Raw genomic sequence first — 13,990 nt, forward strand, 5'->3', positions numbered from 1 at the left:
TTTTTTTTTTGGAGACTGAGTCTCACTCCGTCTCCCTGGCTGTAGTGCAGTGGTGCTAGCTTGGCTCACTGCTTCCCAGGTTGAAGTGATTCTCCTGCCTCAGCCTATTGAGTAGCTGGGATTACAGGCACCCGCCATCATGCCTGGCTACTTTCTGTAGTTTTAGTAGAGACTGGATTTCACCACGTTGGCCAGGCTTGTCTTGAACTCCTGACCCTCAGATAATCTGCCCTCCTCAGCTTTCCAAATTTCTGGGATTACAGGTGTGAGCTACCTTGCCCAGCCAGTTATTTGTATCTCTCTAAAACATGATAAGCCTTGGTCAAATCTATTGCAGAGTCATTCCTGGCACCTCTCATCCACCCTGTACTGTTTGGCATTGAAGGCAGGAACACCACAGACCTGTGCCTGTCCTCAGGGAAGTTTTGTTGTAATAGAGGAGAAAGATGAAAAGAAACGTGTGATGAGAAATTGTGGTGCCTGCCTTGAAGAAAGCAGCAGGGTGCTGTAAGGATCCCAGCCCACCCAATGTGTCACCAAGCACCACTGTGATGTGGGCAGGTGCAGGAATGGGACCCCTCTGAGCATGGATTCTGGTTGTGTGTTCCCAGGGCCTCTCTGGCTGCCTTGTGGGGGATATCCTGCAGGGTCCAGGCTGGAGGCAGGGAGCCCACTGAGGTGAGGCTGAGATCCACAGAGCTTGGCCAGGAAATTGTGAGGGGAGGGTGTGCACTTTCTCATCTCCACACTCTTCCCACCTCCGGTCTTGGATCCCAGGCTTTGACTGGAGGATGGGGACCCCCTTGTGGTCCTCCATTGTGAGACTGAAGGACTGGAAGCAGGAGCTGAGCTCAGGGCCTTGAATTCACAGAGAGGGACAGTACAGGGTGGAGAAGAATGCCTGGGATATTGGCCAATGGGTTAGCCTGTCTTCATTCCAGATTTCTCTGCAGTGAAGAAAAAAAAAAAGCCAGGATCCTAACATCTGCTTTCCTCAATAGGTTTTTTGTAGAGCAAATGACATAAATGCAAAGTGCTTCAGACATTTTAAGAGCAGTATAAATCTAAATGTAAATGTAAATCCAAGTTTTTATTCTTATTTTAGTCCTAGCTCTCTCCATCTTCCAGCTTTGATAAGATTGGAAACTTTCTTCTTAGATATTTCTGAAGCAAAGGAAAACATTTCCCCCTTAAAATCTGATTTTTTTAAATTTGGGAGAATAATTTTCGATGTACAGAAAAGTTGCAAAGACAGTGCAGAGATGCCCGCATGCACTTTACCCAATTTCCCCTGATGCGACTATTTTGTGAACCTTAGTACATTTGTCAAAACGAAGAGATTCACGCTGGTACACTGTTACACGCTACACTCGAGACTTTATTTGGGCCTCATCAGTTTTTCCCTTGGTGTCTCTTTCTGGTTTACAGGTTTAATCTAGGACTGCACTGCCTGTACAACCTGTTCTTTCAAAGCGACAGGTGGGGCTGGGAGAGGTGGGGCTGCGGAGGGCTGTAGGGCCAGGCAGAAGCCCATGCCCAGCTCCTGTTTTCAGACTGCACTGGGGAGGAAACTTAAGGGAAAAAAAACCCTCAAGTTTTAATTTCAGTAAGATATATTTAGGTTAAATAATTTTAAAATGCATCTAAATAAGGGCTGACCACGGCTTTGGGGAGATGATCAAGGCAGCTCGTGAAGAAGTGTCTCCCTTGGAGAACATCCATAGGAGACAGAAAGGAATTTCCTTAGAGGCTAGAGGAGGACAGATGGCCACCTGCTGCCCACATCTGGACTGTGGATTCCAAAAGCCGTGGGAGCAGGTGAAGAGGATACACAGAGTAATTTGGTGGATTGCAAAGCTTCCTTCAAGCGGTTTTCTGTGAGGGAGGCTGCATGCTGCCTATTTGACATGGTTTAGATGTCTGTCTCCTCCAAGTCTCATGTTGAAATGTGATTCCCAGTGTTGGAGGTGGGGCCTGGTGGGGGTGATTGGATCATGGGGGTGGATCTGTCACGAATGGCTTAGTGCCATCCCCTTGGTGATGTGAGTTCTTGCCCCAAATCTGGTTGTTTAAGAGAGTGTAGCACTGCCCCCTACTCTCTCTGGCTCCCTTTCTTGCAGTGTGATGCACCTGCTCCTGTTCTGCCTTCTGCCATGAGTGGAAGCTTCCTGAGGCCTCACCAGAAGCAGACGCTGCTGTCTTTTCTGTACCAGAAGCAGATGCTGCTGTCTTTTCTGTACAGCCTGCAGAACCGTAAGCCAATTAAACCTCTTTTCTTTATAAATTACCCAAGCTCAAGTGTACCTTTGTAGTAACGCAAATGGACTAATATACTGTTGGAAAGAAATCCGGTTGAAACTGGGTTTTGCACAAATAGATCTCTGACCTCTTGTTCTTTTGGGATTGGGGAGGGTCAGCCTGCTCGCTTGGGGACCTCCTCCTGACAGGCCAGGTCTCAACACAGTGGGGACTTTCAGCCCAAACTTGTATTAATCCTCTCCCCCCTGTTGAATATTTCTTTCATGGGAGCTGAGCTGCAGGATTAGAGCTCGTGACAAACCATTCCGAAGTGTTTTATGGAAACATGAGCTCTCTGGCAGATTCCCTGCAGGCTTAGGAACCCAGGATCCTCCTCCCAGTTGTTGTCTGTCTACACCTCAGATCCCTGGGTCACAAGACCCAAGGGGGTCCCAGCGAACGGATGAAAGGCTTCCTGAGGTGATTTCCTTGCTGTAAGACAGACCCTGCACCAGGCTGGATTCTTCCATTTTTTTGCCACACCACAATGTCGGGAGAGGAGCTGAAGGTCATACCTTCAAACAGGCAGGAGGGTCAAAGTCAAACCTATTTTGGAAGACTACGTGCTCACAGAAACATCATCCAACTTTGAGGTCGAGGCTGGAGGCTGGAAGAAGGTGCCAAGAATGACAGATTCTGGCTCCCGTGTCAAGGACAGAAGCTGCAGATTCCACTGTGGAGGCCACAGCTTTTTCATAAGAAAAGTGCAATTTACTGATGATCAAATAGTTCATTTAAGAGATTCCAGTGAAGAGCGGAAGATGAATTGAAGGAGATATTAGAGATGACATTCATGAATTGAACAGAGAGAAGTTACCCAGATGATCCCTGAGATATCTTATAGACCCCAGATTCTATGAGTACATGACTTTTATCTGAAATGACATGAGCTTCAGGTGTTTCAGGTTCAACTCTGCTTCAGATAATACCGGGTATGAATAAGAAAAAATCTGTGTTATTAAACAGCTCCAGGTGTCACCCAGTTCATCCCTCGGTTCCCAGGAAACAGCAGACATATAACGAACGGACCCGTCTTGCCAGGGACATTTCATTGTCCTCATGGTCCCATCCAGGGGTCCCATCCATTCTCTGCTCTGCAGTGGAATCACTTATGAGCTTTTTAAAAATACAGACACTTTTTCTCACCCCCAGAGCTACTGGGTCAGAATCTCTCAGGATGGGGTCAAGGACGTCATTTTGTAAAATCCCTACAGGCGATCCCAATGCACCATGACTGGGAACCACCCCGTCATCTGGATCCTTCCTGCTGCAGGGCCATGCCATGGTGCCCCAAGGCCGCAGCCGTAATTTTCTGCAGATGGCCCCGTGTCCGCCTTCTGCAGCGGCTCCCCTCAAATGCCGTAGAGCTAGCAAATAAAGGCCAACAGCCTGGTACCCAAAAGGGATTTAGTGGAACAAGAGGTGCTAAGTGGGGCTAAATGTGTGTCAGAGACAAAGAGGGCACAGCACAGCAGAGTGAGGTAAGGACAGGGAGAGGCCAGGGTCTGGGTCTGCCTTGGACCTGTGCCTTGTTTGATTGGACATACGTCTGGAGAAAATGCAGGCGCCAACTCAAAGCAGGCTTGTGTGGAACTGCACTCTGCCCACCTGGCTCATTTGATGCTATGTTATTTTTTAAATAGATGGACAAGTGTGACCCCTGTTTCGAGAAGGAAACTCCTTCCTGAGTTCAGAGACCATGGCCCAGGAGGGCCTGTGTTCTGTCTGTGGAGTTTGGAGGTGGCTGGAGGCAAATGTTTTATCTTTTGCTTAAAATCTCATGGAGCAGCGTGCCAGTTTTTACTCATGAAAATGGAAAGAGCTGTAAGGGTTAATTAAAGAAGCTGAGAAAACAACCTGATACGTTAATTCTGTTGAGATGTAGGCCACAATTAAAGGCTTCATTGAAAAGACCAGAGAAAAACTGCTTATGAAGCTTACCTGGGTGTCAGATTATTAAAATATCAATTACAGATATGTTCTCAGAGGCTTCTGACTCTAAGAAGGGATCGTGTGTGAATTACGCACTTTACTGTAACAGGGAAACTAAATTCTGATTTTAAGAGTTCGTAAGACGAGAAATTGTCTTCCTCAACCTAGGATTTTGTGTTTCCAGTTTGTGGTGTCTCACCTTCCCCCAAATCTTTCTGAAAATGCTCTTCAGTGTGTTATCAATAGTCATTGTGCGAAGGCTGTGCTTTGCACTGTTAGGTTCTTTTTTTGCATCCTGAAACTGTTCCTGGTCACCTGCTGGCCTCCTTGCAGGCTGCGGGCTTGTCACCCGTGAGGACATTCGAAGCCCTGGATACTGCTTCCCCATCCCCAGCACAGTGGGGGACGGCGGGCTCCAGCATCCTGGTGTAGAGGTGCAGGGTTTTCAGTGCCCAACCCCACGGGCAGGGACTCACTGGGATGCCCTCCCTGCACACCATGATGAGGCCACATCCCAGGGACTGTGCCTGCACAACTCCCACAGCTGTGGGCATGTGCAAGGGGGCTGGGACCTTGCAGTGGCTGGCAGAAAGCAAGGAGGACTGGAGCCCACTCAGGAGACAGGTCATTGACTGAGAAGAGAGTTCCGAGGAGGCGGCTTTAGATCCTGGGGACCAAGGTGTCTGGAAAGAGAGATCTGGGAACAGAAGTTTTGGTAAAATCTCCCAAGACAGGTCTGCATTCCAGAGAGTAAAAGCTGCAGCCCTGGGCAGCTTCTTCTGGCCACCCACCTTCAGGTCAGAGGCCAGGGCAGGCGTTGCAGCAGGGAGGTGGGCGCAGGGTGGTCCTTGACAGGCGGCTGGATCTAGGTCCAAAAGAGCCCTGGCTGGATGGGGAGGATGAGGGCAGCAGGGGCAGCAGGGGCTCTCACTGGAGCAGAGGGGTGGTCTCTGCATCCTTCAGGCCTTCTCCTTGGCAGGCAGAGCTCAGTCCTTGGGGCCACACAGGGAAAAGGTTGGAGGAGGGGAGCAGCTCCAGGCGCCAGGTCCGTGCTCCCGAAGGACAAGGGTGCGGTGCTCTCTGAGAGGTGGCTGAGCCTTCCCACAGCTGCCTGAGCGGTGCCAAGTGCCACAGGCCAGGCTCTGTGGTTGGGAGCTGACTGGGCTGGGCAGGGCAGCTCGGCTTCCCATGTGTAGAGGCACTAGGAGCAGCAGTGACAGCCGGGACAGAGAAGTCTGGGGAAGTCAGGGGACAGAGGCTGCTCTGCCGGAAGTGTGGAAAGGAGCTGGGGCACCGGGAAGGTGGTGGCTGGTCATCCCAGGATATAGAATGCAGTTGAGTTTCCTGAAGAGAGATGGCAGGAAGCCAGGGCTGGAGATAAGCCCTTGATACCACGGTACCTGTGCGTGTTCGGGTCTCCCAGCCAGGAACCGCAGGAGCAGCGGCCGGGTACTGCCTGGATCCTGTTCAGTGCTGCTGGGGTGCATGGCCCTGGTCTGGGTGTGAGGGTCAGATGGTGAGCCCTCTTTCTGTCCATGGGCACTCACAGGAACTCCAGGAAACCTGGAATCAATGCCTCCTCCCCGCCATCACAGCCGCTTCCACCTTCGCCGCCACCTCCTCCTCCCTAAGCCCAGAGAGGTCACAAGTGTAAGAGGGAAAACCCAACATTATTGATACCTTCTTTAACCTTCACCAAAACCATCCTACCCACTTTACAGAGGAGAAAGCTGTGGCTGGTGCCTCACCCGCGGTCACACAGCTAGCGAAGAGCCTCGCCGGAGCCCAGGCTCACATCCTCACCTTCTCGGCGACCTCTCCTCTTTGCACTGCCATGTGACCGATGACCAACAATGCCAAGAAAGAGGACAGGGAGAGATGCCCAGGTCCAGCCATCCTTCCAATCCTCTGTTCTCTATCCCCCCACCCAACTGGACGTGCTTACGTAGAGATCCCATCTTGCCCTGGAGAGGAAGATGATAACCTTAACACCTACTTTTGAGGAGTATCCACTCTGTGCCAGACACATTTGAGATGCTGGAATGCATTACCTCATTGTGGCATCACAGCGATTCTTTAACTAGGAGCCTTTACCTTCTCCTTATAACAGAGGAATGTGAGCCTCACTGAGCTGGGTGTCTTACGTTGTGTGAGGCATCTGCTAAGTGACCAAGGCAAGAATTTAACCCAGGAGTGCTGCATTCTGAAGCCCACTCTTGACCTCTGTGCTATGTTGTTCTTGCCTGCCCTTGTACTCCCTGTCCTCTGACCAACCAGAGGGCAGAGAAAAGATGACCGTGGCTCAGTGTAGGGCCCTCATCTGCCCCTGAGACCTGCGGATCTTTGCTGCAGTGTTCAGTGACTGCCTGGGCTGGAGGCTGGCTGGGAGGATGGGCAGTGCTGAGGGCCATTGTTTCAGGGGCGGTTTGGCCAGCACTGCTGCTCGGATCTGCACGCACTCAGATAGCTGTCTGCAGAGCAGACAAGAGCCTCCATCCCTGGCAGTGAGGCTAAAACTATAGGTACCCATCTCCATCAAATGCAGGTGGTGAGTAAGGACGGGAATGGATTGGAGCTGAGCGTTCCAAACTAGCCTGCTAGGCTGCTTGGGGACCTCATTAGCTGCGTTTCCAGAACATGTTGAATTCTGTGAACAGCAGGTTCTCACAGCTAGCCACGGGGAGATAGCACGGCCACCTCTTCCTGTGGGGTAAGGAAAGCTGGTCTTTGATCTTGTGCAGAGAGATCCACAGCTCCTCCTAACGCCAAATGAGAAGTGGGTGGGGGTTGATTGTCTGCCTTTGGCGTTCATTTCTTGATAACAGGCAGCCACAGCCACACTTTGCAGGGTGTCGAGGGTCTTATGGGTTATATTTCAGGCTGAGATAACAGGGAACCGAGGGAGGTGCTGGATTTCCCAAATCCCACTGGGGCCTGGCGCTCTGGAGATAGGAGTCCAGATGACTTGGGAAGGAAAGCAGCAACTGGGAGCTAAGCGTAGTGGCACAAGGCTAATCCTTCAGTCCACTCCTCTTGTCTGTAGATGCTGTGGCCTGGTTGCTCGCGTCTCCCCAAATTCCTGTGTTGAAATGCTGTCTTGGAATGTGATGGTGCTGGGAGGTGTCACCTCTGGGAGGTGGTGAGGCTTGGATGGGATGGTGAGGGTGGGGTCCGCACGATGGGATTAGTGCCCTTGTCAGAAGAGGAGGAGACCAGAGCTCCCTTTTTGCCACGTGGAGACACAGCGAGAAGGGAGCTGTCTGCAGGGCTGGAAGAAAGCCCACACCAGACACTGACTCTGCTGGCTCTTTGATCTCGTGCTTCCTGCCCTTCAGAACTGTGAGAAAGAAATGTCTCGGGCATAAGCCTGTGGTATTTTCTGACAGCAGCCTGAGCTGACTGAAGCAGTCGGCAAGGATGTGAACCCTGAGAAGGGAGGGACTTGCCCAAGGTCACACAGCAGGCTGGCGCAGGCTGGCAGGTGCTGGGCTGAGTCAGGGGCTCCTGTCCTGTGCTTCCTCCCCTTCTTTCTCTTTATTTGACTTGGGCTTCTCAGTTGGCATATGCTGGGCATTCAACAGGTTTTCAGAAAGGAATATTCAACGGAGTGACAAGGAGTTAAAATTAGATCCCATGACCTCGGAGGCCTAGGAACTCTTTTTGAAAAGGTGCGGCCTTCACCGAGTTTCTCAGCACTGTGGACCGTGCCTAGGGCTGCTTGCCGGACTCCCTACTGCTTGGGGACTCAGTGACGCTGCTGTCCCTCACTTCCACCCCAGACCTTCCTCGCTGGCACCAGAGGGCTGCCTGGTGTCCCCAGGCCCTCTCCCTGCACGTTTGCTGTCCACACTGTCTCAGGCAGAGCAGGTGCCCTGGGCCCACGTGCAGGACCAGGAGTGAACGGGTCAGGGAGAAGCACAGAGGGTAAGGATGCACTTCCGGGCTTGCTTGTAAAATAACCCACACATTAGATTTCCTCATAGATGTCTGAACATGATCTAGAGAATATCCTGGCTCTGAGACATGAGCACACCACGGGAGGGGAATTGTGCGGGATGAAGGAGAGGCTGAGGGTGGCCTCCGTTTGCCTGGGGCTGCCTGTAAACCAGCTTGGTGGGAAGCCCAGGCACCCGAGGTCTCTGTCTGACTGGGCGAAGCCTGACCTATGCTCTTGATGGAGGGGAGGGGAGGGCACGGTGTGTCCTCCTCAGTCTGAGGTGAGGGTGTGTGGGCTCAATGGTTTGGGAAGGTGTTTGTTCCCAGGACTGTTGCCTCTCCTCCCTCTGGTACTAAAAATTCCTTTAATGGAAAGAAACCTTCTTTAAGAGCTAAAGTTCAAAGTGTGAGTCTTTTTAGATCTGAAATTCAGTGAGTGGCCTTTGCAGTGACCTGAGGGGGCATACCGAGCCCAGGAAGGAGGGGCAGAGAAAGGTGGGCAGGACACCTGAGATGTACTCCTCATGAGGCTGAGAACCAGCCTGAGACCCCCATTCGGGAGGGCTCTTTTCTCCTCCCGGGACCAGCCGCTGGGGAGCCGGGGCAGGGCTTAGGATGAGCGTTAGTGCCTTCAGGGGCTCAGCGGGTCCTGGATTTCCCTTGGCCCTTCTAGGCCAGCACACATTCTGGTTCTGTGGGGATGGAGATGCGCTCTGCCTGCCTGTCTACTGCAGCAGCCACGGCTGCCTGTCGATGCGGGGCACTCCAGAAGTGGCCAAGGGACTGAGGAACTAGAGTTCAAACTGTATTTGATTTTAACTGTTTTGAATGTAAATAGCAATATGTAGGTAGCAGTTACCCTATTGGACAGGGAAGCTCTTGCCTCTTCCCTGAGAAGTGTGAAGATGGAGAATCCAGAACACTCAGCCAGAGCCCTCCGTCGTCGTCCATTTGCTTTGCTATAAAGGCATGTCTGAGGCAGGTAATTTATACAAAAGGAGGCGTATTTGCCTCACGGTTCTGCAGGCTGTACAAGAAGCATGGCAACAGTATCTGCTTTTTGTGAAGCCCTCAGGGAGCTTCCAATATTGGCCGATGGTGAAGGGGAGCAGGTTCACACAGCTAGAGAGGGAGGGAGAGAGTGGAGGGAGCTGCTGGGCCCGTTTCAACAGCCAGCTCTCGGGAAACTCGGGGGAGCTAAGAGTGAGAACTAAGTTCTTACTGTGAGGACAGCACCAGGACGTTCACGAAGGACCCTCCCCCGTGATCCAACATTTCACCTCAGGCCCGGCCTATACATGGAGGGGGCATATTGGCCCTTCCTACCTCGATAAATGTTCGTGAGAGTTTGAACATCTGTGTTGCCAGCAGCCAACGGAATAAACAGAACCTGATCAGGACCTAAAAGCTCTGCTCAACATTATTTTGTGAGATTTATCTAAAGTGTTAGGTGTAGTTGTCGTTTACGTATCCTCATTGCTGTTTAGTATCTAAACAATTCTGTGATTATATTATACACTATTTATTCATTTTCCTGTTGATGGGTATTTGGAAGTTCCTAGGTGGGGATGACTATGGATGATGTTTCCATAAACCTTTTATTTCCTGTCTTTGGGGAACATAAGTTGGCTGTATACCCACGAGGGGAATTGCTCTCAGGACAAGACACTGTTTTTGAGAAGGGAGGCACTAGGAGGAAATGCAAATTTTCTTGTCCTCTCATAACTGATTTCAGAAGCAGTTGCTCAAGGAATACGTGTACAGTATAAAGGTGGGTCTGTAACATAGACGTGTAATATAGATGTAATATACTTGCCAGTAATAGCACAAAGAAGCTGGGTGGGAGAAAAGTTATATTGGATTCAGAAAACAACTGCAGATAATAAAGTAGTGCTTTTAACAATGTATCGTACGGCTTGTAACAATAGTGTATATAATATTTACAATGGTAATACCACAGAAAGGGAGAAAAGTTGATAGAGTTATATAGAATTAACATTTCTGCAGACTACTATAGTAAAACTAATGCAAATATAACACTGATTCCAATAAAATGTTACTTTAACTTCAGAGCAACCACTACACTTTCTCAAAATATAGTGAAAAATTATTTAGAAAATATAAATGCCATATTAGAAAGTAGTTACTTAAAGGAAAGAAGAAAAGGATAAATATCGGCGAAAGGGGTGCAATAGTAAACAAAAAGTGACATAGCAGATACAGATTCACTTTTATCAATGATGTTAAATTTTAATTGATTAAATAATCCAGTCAAAAGGAGAGATTGTAAGACAGAACTTAAAAAAAGATCCAACTATACTTTTTCTACAGGAGACATTTTAGATGCAAGGATACAAATAAATTGAAAGTAAAAGGACAAAAAAGATATATTATGCAAACAGCAAACACAAGTGAGCTGGGATGCCTACACTTATATCAGAAAAATAAACTTCAAAACAAAAATGTTCTTTAGCATTAAAAAGGAACATTTACAAATAATAAGAGGATTAATACATTCAGGACAATATAACGGTTACATGTACCTGATAACAGAGCACTAAAATGTGTGAACATTTTGGTTCATGATAGAGGCATAGAGAAATAAACAATTCAATAGTGAAAACTGAAGACTTCAATAACCCGCTTTCAGTAATGGCTACTTATCATTAGATAGATGTCAACAAGGAAATTAAAAAAAAAATTGAACAACACTGTAACTCCACTTAGACCTAACAGGTATATAGAAAACACTCCACTCAACAACAAATCATTCACATTCTTCTCCAGTGAACATAGAGCACTCTCCAGGACAGACACTATGCTAAACCATAAAAACCTCAATAAATTATAAAGAAAATACATAATGTAAAAAGTATACTCTCCAACTAAAATTGAGTGAATCTAGACATCGATTGAAGAAAAAAAGCTGTGAATCTCACAAATATCAGAAAACTAAACAATGCATTCCCAAATAATGAACGGGCAAAAGAAGAATTGCAAGGGAAATTAGAGGGCAATTTAAAATTTTGAGATAAAGGAAATGAGCACAAAACACACCAAAGCTTCTGGGATGTGAAGGCAGTGCTTAGAATGGAAGTTGCAGCTGCAAACGTCATTGAGAAATAAAAAAGATCTCAAGTCAATAACCTTCTACATTAAAAATATTGGGGAAAAAAAGGAAAGTAAACCTAAAGTAAACCTAATGAAGAAAATAACAAAGGTCAGAGTAGCAACTGATGAACTGAAAAATAGGAAAATAATAGGAAAAAAAGGAATGAAACTAAAAGCTGCATCTTTGAAAAGATCAGCAAAATTGATAAATGTTTATCCAGATTAACCAAAGAAGAGAGAAGACTCAAATTGCTAGAATCAGAAATGAAAGAGGAAACTACTCTTGACTCTACAGATATAAAAAGAGTGCTATGAATAATTGTACACTGATTAGATAACAGGTGAAATGAACAAAGTCCTGGAAAGACACAGATACTGAAGCTGACGACAGAAGAAATAGACAGTCTAGAGAGACCTACAGCACGTGAAAAGATTGAAGCAGTAATTTAAAGATACCCGCAAAGAAAAGTCCATTCCCAGAGGACTTCCCTGCTGAATTCTGTCAAGCATTTAAATAAGAAGCATTACCGATTTCTCAAAATCTCTTCCAGTAAAGGGGACAGACTACTTCCCGACTCATTTACGGGAGCAGTATTACCCTGATGTAGAAACCACAAAAGATATCACAAAAAAAGAAAACCCCAGACCGATATCTCTAATAAACAGGAACATAAAAATACTCAAGAAAATAGTGGCAAGTTGAATTCAGTAATAAATTTAAAAAATTGTACATCCTAGCCAAGAGGAATTTATCTGAGGAATGCAAGGTTAATTTAAAACCTCCAAATCAATATAATACATTAAATCAGTGGAATAACAAAAACAAAAAATTAAATGATTATCTCAATAGATTTGCAAAAATAATATTTAAAAATTCAACACCCATTCATCATAAAAATAGGAATAGGAGAAAACTTCCTTAATCTGATAAAAGGCATACACACATTAAAATGAAACAAAACCCCACAGCTAGCATCATACTTAATAGTGAAAGAGAGGATAGATAAAGGTAATACACAGGGTTTCTTTTTGAGGTGATAAAATATATTCTTAACTTGATAGTGGTTATCACTGTACATTTACCCAGGCATACTAAAAAAAAAAAAAACACTTTAAATTGTACTCTTTAAATGGGTGAATCGTAAGGCATATGAAAGCTGTTAAAGAAATAAATGGCACTTTATGTCTAATAATCCTGGCTTTCTGGGTACTGTTTTATCTCTTCCCTTTCCTGTGTGTTTTCATGGTCTGTCTGCCACCCACCTCTTACTTTTGGTGTCTATTCCTTACAGTTGGCATGTGTTTCTCATAAATATCACGTGGCTGGGTCTTGTCTTTTTAAAAACTAGTCTGACATTGTGTGTTAGCTGGAGAGATTATTCCAATTACCATGAATGTAATCACTAGTATACTTGGGTTTAATTCTATCATCTTCATATTTTTTTCATTTGTCTCCATAATTTTTATTTCCTTTGTTCCACCTTTTCTACCTTTTTTTTGAACTAAGATTTATTTCAATTTGGTTATCTTATTTTAGTTATATTTGATATCATTTTTAGTGACTACCTTTATATATTCTAATGAAACTTAGTACCTTACTCTTCTATGAACAACTCAAGAATTTTCAACACTTGTTTCTTGTTACTACATTTATCATTTCATCTCATCTCCTCTGTTTACAATTTTGGCATATTTGTTAATTGTTCATATGTTATGGGGTTGCTTTAAACAGTCAGTATTATTTCACATTTACTCACATGTTTACCTTTCATAGAACTTTTTATTTCTTCCTGCAGTCATATGCTGCTTTATTTTCTATAGTGAGAGTAGCTGGTGAGAAATTCTCCCTGCTTCTGTTTGTCTGAGAATATCTTAATTTTACATTCTTTTTTAAGACTATAATTTTAGAGGGGCATTTCTATTTTCAGCTCTTTAACTCCATAATCCTCTTATCTTTCGGCTTCCATAGTTTCTTTGGAAACTGTCATTCTTTCTTCAGCTGTCATTCTTACAGCTTCTGAAAATAACAGTTTTTCTGCTGGTTACCTTTGAGATTTCATCTTTTATTTATCTTCTACCCATTTGCCAATTATTTGTGTTGATGTGGCTTCCTTCATGTTTCTCCTGCTTATGTTTTGCTGGACTTTTTGACTGTGCAGGTAAATGTCTTCCAATAGTTTTGCAATGTGCCTGACCACTGATGCTGTGAGGGTCCTTGTGAGGGTGGTGGAGGGTCTGTGTGGGGGTCATGTAAGGGTCACTAGAGGGTTTTGTGAGGTTTATGTGAGGGTCCCTGTGAGATTCTGCATATGGGTCACTAGCAGGTTGTGGAAGGGTCACTAGAGGGTCATGTGAGGGTCATGTGAGATTCTGACTGTAAGTCACTACAGAGTTGTGTGAGGGTCATGGGAGGGTCGTGTGAAGGTCATGTGAGGGTCGTGTGAGGGTCACGTGAGGGCCATGTGAGGGTCATGTGATGGTCATATGAGGCTCGTGCGAGAGTCACGTGAGGGTCATGTGAGGGTCACGTGAGGGCCGTGTGAGGGTCATGTGAGGGTCATGTGAGGGTCATGTGAAGGTCATGTGAGGGTCATGTGAGGGTCATGTGAGGGTCGTGTGACGGTCATGTGAGGGTCATGTGGGGGTCATGTGAGGGTCGTGAGGTCATGTGAGGGTCGTGTGAAGGTCATGTGAGGGTCATGTGAGGGTCATG

The sequence above is a fragment of the Colobus angolensis genome, unplaced genomic scaffold, assembly GCF_000951035.1.
Source record: "Colobus angolensis palliatus isolate OR3802 unplaced genomic scaffold, Cang.pa_1.0 Scaffold137, whole genome shotgun sequence".
NCBI classification, from domain to species: domain Eukaryota; kingdom Metazoa; phylum Chordata; class Mammalia; order Primates; family Cercopithecidae; genus Colobus; species Colobus angolensis.